Source organism: Cervus elaphus, chromosome 32, assembly GCF_910594005.1.
Source record: "Cervus elaphus chromosome 32, mCerEla1.1, whole genome shotgun sequence".
In the NCBI taxonomy this organism is placed as follows: domain Eukaryota; kingdom Metazoa; phylum Chordata; class Mammalia; order Artiodactyla; family Cervidae; genus Cervus; species Cervus elaphus.
Window position 1 is genome coordinate 8439282 of NC_057846.1, and position 9226 is coordinate 8448507.

The 9226-nt window shown below is 46.8% G+C and overlaps 1 long non-coding RNA gene across 2 annotated transcripts; it reads right to left on the minus strand.

Moving 5' to 3' along the window:
* Positions 1 to 880: 880 nt before the first annotated feature.
* Positions 881 to 3784, minus strand: LOC122688040. 2 transcript variants are annotated; one of them, XR_006339313.1, is made up of 3 exons: positions 3750 to 3784; positions 2250 to 2464; positions 881 to 1002 (listed from the first exon to the last, which is right to left on the minus strand). It is a non-coding gene; the product is annotated as an uncharacterized LOC122688040 (long non-coding RNA). The 2 variants fall into 2 exon arrangements; XR_006339312.1 differs by having other exon boundaries at positions 907 to 1106.
* Positions 3785 to 9226: the final 5442 nt, after the last annotated feature.

Below are 9226 nucleotides of genomic sequence, written 5' to 3' on the forward strand. Positions count from 1 at the left end.
CTGACTGAAATGGACATTTTAATCACAAAGATTTCACAATGAAAACTAGTTGCAATTTAAAGACTCCCCTTCATTGCCATCTCAGTCATCATTCATCCAGGTGATGTCAAGACAGAGACAAAACTCAGCTTCATTTACAAGTTTTAAATATTTGATTTAACTACAAACTTAGAAACATTCTACAAATGCTCAGCAAGATATGTTTTAGAAATTGAAACCAAAATTGTGTAAGTAAAACAGCAATTAAAGTTGTACTCTTGTACAAGCGAAAAGACAAAAAATGTTAACCTAGAACCAGAAATTAATCTTTTGATTATGTATCACAAGTTTGTTTAATTCATAAAAACGATTTATCTAGGACTGCTTCAAATAACAAACACCCATATGTGCTTAGTGTTTGGATGCCAGTCACGTACACTTAGGGGTAGAAAAACTGTGGTGGGAGCAGCAGAGCAGTGATTGTGAGCCACTGCCAAAGTGAAATCAAGTACAAAGTAAATCAAACATCTGAAAGCACACTTTCGGTTACTAGACAATAAGGGTTCGTTTCTAAAGTAGAATTTCAATGCAGCTTTTCAAGAAATTTAAGAATTAAAGAAGTATCTCTTAAAAACGAGAGTTCTAGCACAAAAAAATCATTAAATGTCTCCTTGATTATCACAGTTGATTATGGTTTTACTTAGTGTGCATAACTCAAAGAAACAACTCAGAAGTTCACCAAATTAAAAATAAAGATCATTTATATCAGAAATCAGAAACCTAGTGAAAAAAAAAGAAAAGAACTAACCTTGGTCAAGTAAGTCTCCACGCTGTCATTTGAATGGTGTGGCACTGAGGTTTGCTCTTGAAATAAGATTTGCATTGAAGCCTGGAGTAGGATTGAAATTTCCAACAGAAGACGGCTCCAGGACTAGCATGCTGCTAAGAGTGCTGAGTAAAGATCTGTTCTGCTGTTTCTCCACCTCAAGTTTGGTGCTCATCTCTGCCAGCCTCTCATTAGTCCTGGGGAAGATGGAAAGCACGGATTTCATTCCAGCTTCCCTCAGTGACTTGCATTTTGTAAGTTGCCGCACAGTAAATGGAATTCCCATCACACTGTGTGCACGCTGGAGGCGCACAGCAGACCTGCTGTAAACAGTGACAGCTCTGACCTTGTTCTAAAGAAGCACACGTGTGTCTGGGCTCCTCAGGTAACAAGTCACAGCTGGGGGAGGAGAGAAAGGGCGTCAGAAAGGGAGGTGGGCTGACAGTGACACCTGCCGCCTCTGGGACACCCCTGCCCCCAGGAAACAGTTCAGGGATGAACAAAGACCTCCCACAAAGCCACGTTCAAGTGCTTCCTCTCACCACCCTTGTACACACGTGTCACTCATGACCTCGGAGAAATTAAGCATTTGGCGCTGAGGAATCACCTCAAGCCACAATCTCAAGGGGGAGGATGAGAAAGTCAGTGGGTGAGACTCAAGAGACCTCAAACAGCCCCAGGAACAATCACAAGCATCCCCTGCTTTTTCAAAGTTCACCTTACTTTACTTCACTTCTACGAAGGGCCTATGTCAGCACCTCTTTCTGATGGTCCAAAATAAATAAATAAAGATTCAAAGACAAATTTTGGTCTCATTTAAAATGCCGAAACTCTAAACAGCGTTCAGCGTACGTTTTAGAGGGCGAGGCATCGCGCTCCCCATGCACAGAGACCGGCCCCACCAAGCTCCTTCCCCGGAAGCCACACCCCACGTCCCAGCATCAAGTCCCACAGCCCTGAACCCTCTCTGGGAGCACCTGGGCTTCCCTTCTGTATACTTATTTTAGGCATCAACTAGCAGAACGTGTCCTCGGGTCCCTGCTCCTTTGCTGTATGCTCTTTGGGCTTATGAAAGGCGTCCTAGGAGTGCTCTGCTTTCAGAGGCGGGGAAGCCTGGACTGGGCCCTGCAGGTGGGATCTGCCCTTTCCAGCCTCCATACAACCCCTCAGGCAGGTCACCATGCCAGCATCAGCCACTCTGTGAATTACCCTGCCTTTCACCCCTGTGTGAATACTCCCTGATTTCACAGGCATGCTTTTACTTAGTGTAGGAAAACTTACCAGGATATCTTATTACTCATTTTTTTAGGGTGCCCTCTAGCAGTGATTATCTAGTTGGCTTTCACTTCCTACTAATCTCAGGAACCTGGCTCTATAAAAATTAGACTTCAGACACAAATTAATGGACTAAATATATTTTCTGTGATTCTGGCTTTTGACTTACTTGTCTAGTTTCTTTTCCAAAGACTTTCTAACTTTTAGTTTCTCTAGGTAGTGTTGCTTATATTTTTCCAACTCTGCTTTATTAGAATCTTCCAAAGTTTGCATCTTGGAGAGTTCAGATCCCAAGTCTTTAATTCTGAGTTCCATCTGACTTCTTATGGAAGCAGTATGCTCCTCTTGGAACTGCTGTAAATTTTCTTCAGATGCTGCTTGTATCTAAGTCAAATTTAAAAAGATCCTTTTGTTAATGATTATAACCTGAATATTTGTTCCATTCAGTTTTGAGTCAGGAATTCAGAGAGCGATTTTAAATGCGAAAATCAGAAAATCGGAACTTGAAAATAATCATCGTCAACGTGACATGAATTAAATCTGAATTATAAAATTAATGTGGAATCAATGTTATAGTAGTTATAGTAGTCTCCTGCATTGCAGGCAGATTTTTTACCAACTAGGTGATCAGGGAAGCCGATATTAAACCATCACTAAAGCAAACTGCTGTTGTCATAAGCCCATATATTTATCGCTACCCTCCCATGCTTTCCTGTCTCTCGAAATGTTCCCTGCAGATCAACTTGACAATCCAAACAGTAATACTTTCAAGTTTCAAGAACTGTCTTTTCAAGGCCCAAGGGGTAAAATTCAGCCACAATTCAGCCTGTTTCTCTCTGATCCTCTCTAGCACTTTTACACAGGCACAGGTACCAAAGAAACATACACTTGTTGGGAGACTGGGACTCACACACGCCACACTACACACTATTGTTTATAAAACAGATAACTAACGAGGACCAACTCTATAGCACAGGGAACTCAACACTCTGTAACAGCCTGTATGGAAAAAGTGTTTTTATAAAGAGCGGATATACATATATACACATAAGTGATTCACTTTGCTGCACCCCTGACACTAACACAATATTGTAAACCAACTGTACTCTCTAAACTTCTTCTCCCGAGAAGAACGGAAGGAAGAGACACAAACATTTGGCTATGGACTGACCTGGCATTATGCGGTAATTTTCAGATAAAAGTCACTTTGGAACCCAAAGTGTAGGGTATGAAAATCAGGATATTGTCACTGTCTTCAAATTAAAAACAACAAGCAGCCCGTGGCGGCAGGACGCACCGGCCAAGCCCACCGCTGGAGCCTCCGAGCTTTCTCCGGGTGCCCCGCCGGACCCACGCGGAGGGGGCCCGGGTTAGACCGCCAGCTGCCCACCCCTCAGGCCAGATGGTGACCGCCTGCCCTCCTGGCTCCCAGGGCCCCATTTCCAGCTCACACGCCCCCTTCGCTGCAGGCCTGGCTCACAGCGCCCCGGGGCACCGGCCCGCGCTTCCGACTGACAGAGCCCCTTATCCGGCGCACACACACCCCTCCCCGCTCCCCGGGCCCCCCGCCACGCGCCGGCCCACACTCCGCGCTCACAAGCGCCTCTCTCCCCGCCAGCCCGGCTCGCCTTTCACACACTGCCGGCTCACGCTCCCCGCTCTCACGCACCGCTCCGGCCGCTCCCCGCCGGCCCGGCTCGCCGCTCACACGCTGCCGGCTCACGCTCCCCGCTCACACGCACCCCTCTCCCCGCCCGCCGCCGACCCGGCTCGTCGCTCACACGCTTCCGGCTCACGCTCCCCGCTCACACGCACCCCTCCGGCCGCTCACACGCCGTCCTTGCCTCAGTGCGCCGGGCCGCGCTCTCCGCTCTCACGACCCCCGACGCCGGCACGCGCCCCGGGACGCACGCCCCCCGCGCAGGCGCACGCCCGGCTCGCCGCCCACACAACCCCCGCCCCCAGGTGCCGACCGGTGCTCGCAGCTCACACGCCCCCCGCGCGCCGCCGACGCTCGCAGAGGTCCGGCCTAAGTTCTCCGCCTGGTGCCTGCGACACGTTCTGCGAGAAGGCCATGGAGCCGGCCCTGGAGCTGCCCCGCGCGGCCGAGGGAAGGCTGCCTGAGGCGGGGCGCCGTGAGGGCGGAGGCGGGCGGGTGCCTCCCGGGGCCGCTGCTCTGGGGCTGCACAGCCGCGAGCGGGCTGGCGGGTGTGCCAGTGGTTCCAGTCCGTGGCTGTGGGCAGGTCGGTTTCGGCAGCTTCCCGCGCGCGCGCGTGCGCGCGCGGGCGTCGCCGCCACTTCCTCAGCGCCCCCCGCCGCCCCCGGTCCTCGAAGCCTTTGTGCGCGCGGGCTCCGGTGGGCGTCTCGCCCCGGCGACGCGCGGAGAGACCGGGAGATGGGCTGCTGGAGCTCAGGTGAGAGTTACACCGGGGAGGTGGGGACAGGGTAGCCAGGCAGTTACGGCCGCGCCCTGAGGGCTGCGGTGAGGGTAGCCCCACCGGGGAGCCGGCCATGCAAACACCCTCCCCTCCCCGCCGGGGAAGGGCGGGCAGCAACGGGGCTCTGGAGCCTGAGGTTCGCTCTTCACTCACAAGGCATTTCAGAGAAGCCATGGGATTACTGTGTTTAGATAGCTGTCTCAGCGGTTATGGCTCATCTGGTCAAGAATCTGCCTGCAATGTGGGAGACCGGGATTCAGTCCCTGGGGTGGGAAGATCCCCTGGAGAAGGGAAAGGCTACTCACTCCACTATTCTGGCATGGACTGTCCCAAAGAGTCAGACTTTGAAAGAGTCAGAGTGAGCGGCTTTCACTTCACTAATTAACGTGCTTCCCCACAGATGACTGGGCTTCCCTCATAGCTCAGTCGGTAAAGAATCTGCCTGCAGTGCAGGAGACCGGGGTTTGATTCTTGGGTTGGGAAGCTCCTCTGGAAAAGGAAATGGCAACGCCCTCCAGTATTCCTGCCTGGAGAATCCCATGGACAGAGGAGCCTGGCGCTCTACAGCCCATGGGCTTGCAAGAGTGGGACATGATTTAAGGACTAAACCACCACGTAGCACTTTGGGGAATGGATCGGATAGAAGAAAGACTGGTTCCCGGTGGGTTAGAATAGACAGCAGGAGAGGTGGATGTGGTCAACAGCCCGGTCGGGGGTCGCTGAACACCGTGTCCTGAGAGGACAGGTCTTGTAGGTACAAGGACAGGGGTGGAGGTGAGAGGAGTAGCGCGGGAGGGGAGGGACCGTGTCTCTGGAGGCTTCTCTCAGGTAGCAGAGGAAACATCTGGCAGTCAGCAGGAAGAGCCTTTGGGTAAGGTGAGTCTTGTTTTGAACATCCAAGAGCACTTAGTCTGACACTTGGGCCATTTAACAGATGGGGAAGCTGAGCCACTGGAATTAGGCATCAAGTTAAAGGGCTTGTCTGAACTTGCAGCTGTTGGAAGCAGAGCCCCAACTTGAACAGTTTTCTTCGGTTGCAGTCTGTTATTCTTGCAAGTTCAGGCAGTTACCTCATCTAAAAACTTAGGAGACCATAGTGGGAGGTTCCCTGGAGACGTAGAACTCAGAGGGGTTGTTGTTCAGTCCCTAAGTCATGCCCCAGTCTTTATGGCCGCACGTGCACGTACTGAGGCACGACGCCAGGCTTCCCTATTCTCCCCTGTCTCTCTGAGTTTGCTCAAATTCATGTCCATTGGGTCAGTGATGTCATCCAACCATCTCACCCTCTGTAGCCCCCTTCTCCTTCATCATATCCTGAATCTTTCCCAGCATCAGGGTCTTTTCCAATGAGTCAGGTCTTTACATCAGGTAGCCAAAGGATTGGAGCTTCAGCATCAGCATCGGTCCTTCCGAGGAATATTCAGGGTTGATTTCCTTTAGGATTGACTGGATTGATTTCCTTGCTCTCCAAGGGACTCTCGAGAGTCTTCTCTAACAAAAGCATCAATTCTTCGGTGCTCAGCCTTCTTTATGGTCCAACTCTCATATCCGTATGTGACTCCTGGAGAAACCATAGCTTTGACTATAGGGACTTTTGTCTGCAAAGTGGTATCTCTGCTTTTTAAAGCGCTCTCTAGGCTTGTCATAGCTTTTCTTCCAAGGAGCCAGGGTCTTTAAATTTCATCGCTGCTGTCACCACCCGCAATGATTTAGGATCCCAAGAAAATAAATTCTGCCACTGTTTTCATTTTTTCCCCATCTATTTGCCGTGAAGCGATGGGACCGGATACCATGATCTTAGTTTTTGAATGTTGAGGTTTAAGCCAGATGTTTGAGAGGGGTGGAGGCTTTCCAGTAAGTCCCCACTAGGGTGGGAATACTAGATCACATGGGGAGAAAGGAGCACAAAGGTGCAGACACTGCCCACAAGTGCTGGCTTTTCAGCCTGTGAGTCCAACTGTCTGTTTCGCTCAGACTTGAAGTGTTGGTTTCCCACTTGGGGAAGTGGCAGGGTGGAGGGGGGGAATCAGGGGTGAACTTACAAGTGTAAAATCACTGGCTTTTCTGGGTCTTAGAGGGCGTCAGTGCACCTTTTCTTGCAGTCCTGGCTGCCTTTGGGGGCTGGCCACTGGGACAGCTGAGCTGGGTTAGACTAAGAATTGGTCTTGATCTGATTGACCCCTCACACCCTGGACCCACACATGCTTTCGAGAATCATTCCTCCGTGGCAGATGGTAGCTGGTTTAGAGCAGGGACTCTGCCTTTTTCATTCCAGAATCCCTCATGGTTAGGTGCTATGTTTGGCAGATTGGAATGATGCCCTTTGTATCGGCAGAACTGATAACCATTTGAGTCTTTAGGAAAATTATCTTGAGTTCCCAGGGGCTTACAGCTGGAGGTGGGAGCACAAAATGATGCAATTCCCAGTGTGAATGTTAACAATTTAAGTCTTAAAAAAAATAAATAAAAATTTAGATCTGGAAACTCGGTTGTATCTTTGCAAGTTTATTTCATACTTGTCTTTTGTATACCTGCTGATCTAATCGTGCAAGAGTTTCAGCTGTCCCTTAAAATAATATTTGTGATGAAAGGACTATTGAATTGAATTCTAGTAAAGCAGACTTTTCCATATCTTTTTAACCAGTTGATGAAAGAGTAGGTAGAAGTCAAGCTTTCATTTTTCATTAGAAATCATTTCTTACATCGAAGCTGCATTAAATAGTGTAATTTTATAGTTATACCCGTAGTGCTAAAGCATTTTTTTTTTTTGCTAATGCATTTATTTTGGCTCTAACAGTAAATGGGTTGCTGATCGTTGTTTTGAGAGTTTTTTTTCTTTTGGTTGTCATTGTTATAGCATTATTGGTTTTTTTTTTTTTGGTAAAATTTTTAATTGAAATATAGTTTATTTACAATGTTTCAGGTGTAGGTGTTGCTTGTTGACAGACATTGTGTAGCATTTATGAATTTTATAATTCTCATGTTTTTATCCTTCCAAGGGAAGTTGTTTTAGAAATTTGCCAAAGTAGATAGCAGAAAAACTCCTTTGACCTTTCTGTTTTCTATCTTAGCAGTGTGTGGGTTTTTTTTTTTTTTTTTGGAGGGGGGTAGTAACCTTTTAAGATCCTTTTCCAATAAATAAGTATTTTACCTGCTTTTGTCATGTGTTATTACGTCTGTAGACTATTGGCTTTTTGTCATTGGTTTTATTGAGGTATAATTTATGTACAACACAGTACACACTTTAATAGAGTTTTGACAAGTGTATACAATCCTTGTAACCAGCAACCCAACCAAGATGTCTGCCATCCCAAGGATTTCCTTTTCTCTTTTGTGGCACTGGCTACCTCCCACCTGCAGCCTGAGGCAGCCAAGGATTTTCTTTCCCCTATAGATTATATTTGTCTTTTTTACTGTATTTCTGGAGTCAGCATGCCAGCAATTGCAAACTTTTCTGTACAGGGCCAGTTAGAAGCATACAGTGTGTACTCCTTTCTGTCTGACTTCTCAGTACAGTGTCTTTAAGATTATCCTCAATGACTGTGTTGATTGTGTATTTTGTTAGTAAGTCATTCCTTTTTATTGTTTTTAATTGTGGTAAACAATGCAAAACTTAAATGTTGCCATTTCTAACCATTCTTCTGTGTCCACTTTCAGTGGCATTAATTATATTCACATTGTTGTGCAACCACCACCTCTATTTCCAAAGCTTTTTCATAACCCCAAATGAACTCTATAGCTTTTAAGCAGTAACTACCCACTCTTCTACCCCCTCAGCCTGGTAGGCTCTAATCTACTTTGTTTCTATGAGTTTGCCTATTGTAGACATTTCAGATAAGTTTCATCATACAATATTTGTCCTTTTGTGTCAGGCTTATTTTACTAAGCAGTGTTTTCAAAGTTCATGTTGTTGTATGTATCAGCACTGTTTTTTTTTTTTTTTTTTTTTTTTGACTGAGCAATATTCCGTTGAATAGACATACTTTGTATGAACATAGGTGTTCAGTTCTCTTGAGTGTATACCTAGAAGAGGAATTGCTGGATAATGTGGGAATTCGAAATTTGACTTTTTGTGGACCCACAAGACTTTTTTCTACAGGGCTGTACCATTTTACATTCCTACCTGCATTGGACAAGGGTTCCAGTTTCTCCCCATCCTCTGCAACACTTGTCATTGTAGCCATGTTAGTAGGTGTGGAAGGACTGTTGGTTTTTCATAAGGTACATAAGCATAGAGGATTGCCACAAACTTGGTGGGGGAATTAGGGAGTGTAATTTGATATGTTCCAGGAGGATGGACGGAGGCAAGTTCTGGAGGAGATGAAGGTTTTATATGAGCAAAACCTACCTGATGTGTAAGTTGGTAAGTTGATATTCTAAAACAGTTTAAGAAATATGATATTGATGTCAGATCATCCTAACATTAGTTTTTGGATATGTTTTCTTTTTTTTAAATTCTCTGTGAGCTTGATCATACCCTAGCTATACAGAAGTAGAAGGATTTGTGTTAATGATTGTTATGTCTCTAGGGACCAAATAGTGCTTGGCACATGGTAGGGGTTCAATAAATACTTCTCGTTTGACTGGTATGACTTGAGCAGAATTAGGGTGGATCCAAGAGAGATGACACAAGAGCAAGTAACAGACCTGACAAGTGAAGTGTATTGTTTCCACTGCTTGTTTTCATCAGATGAGGCCTTAGTGGTTC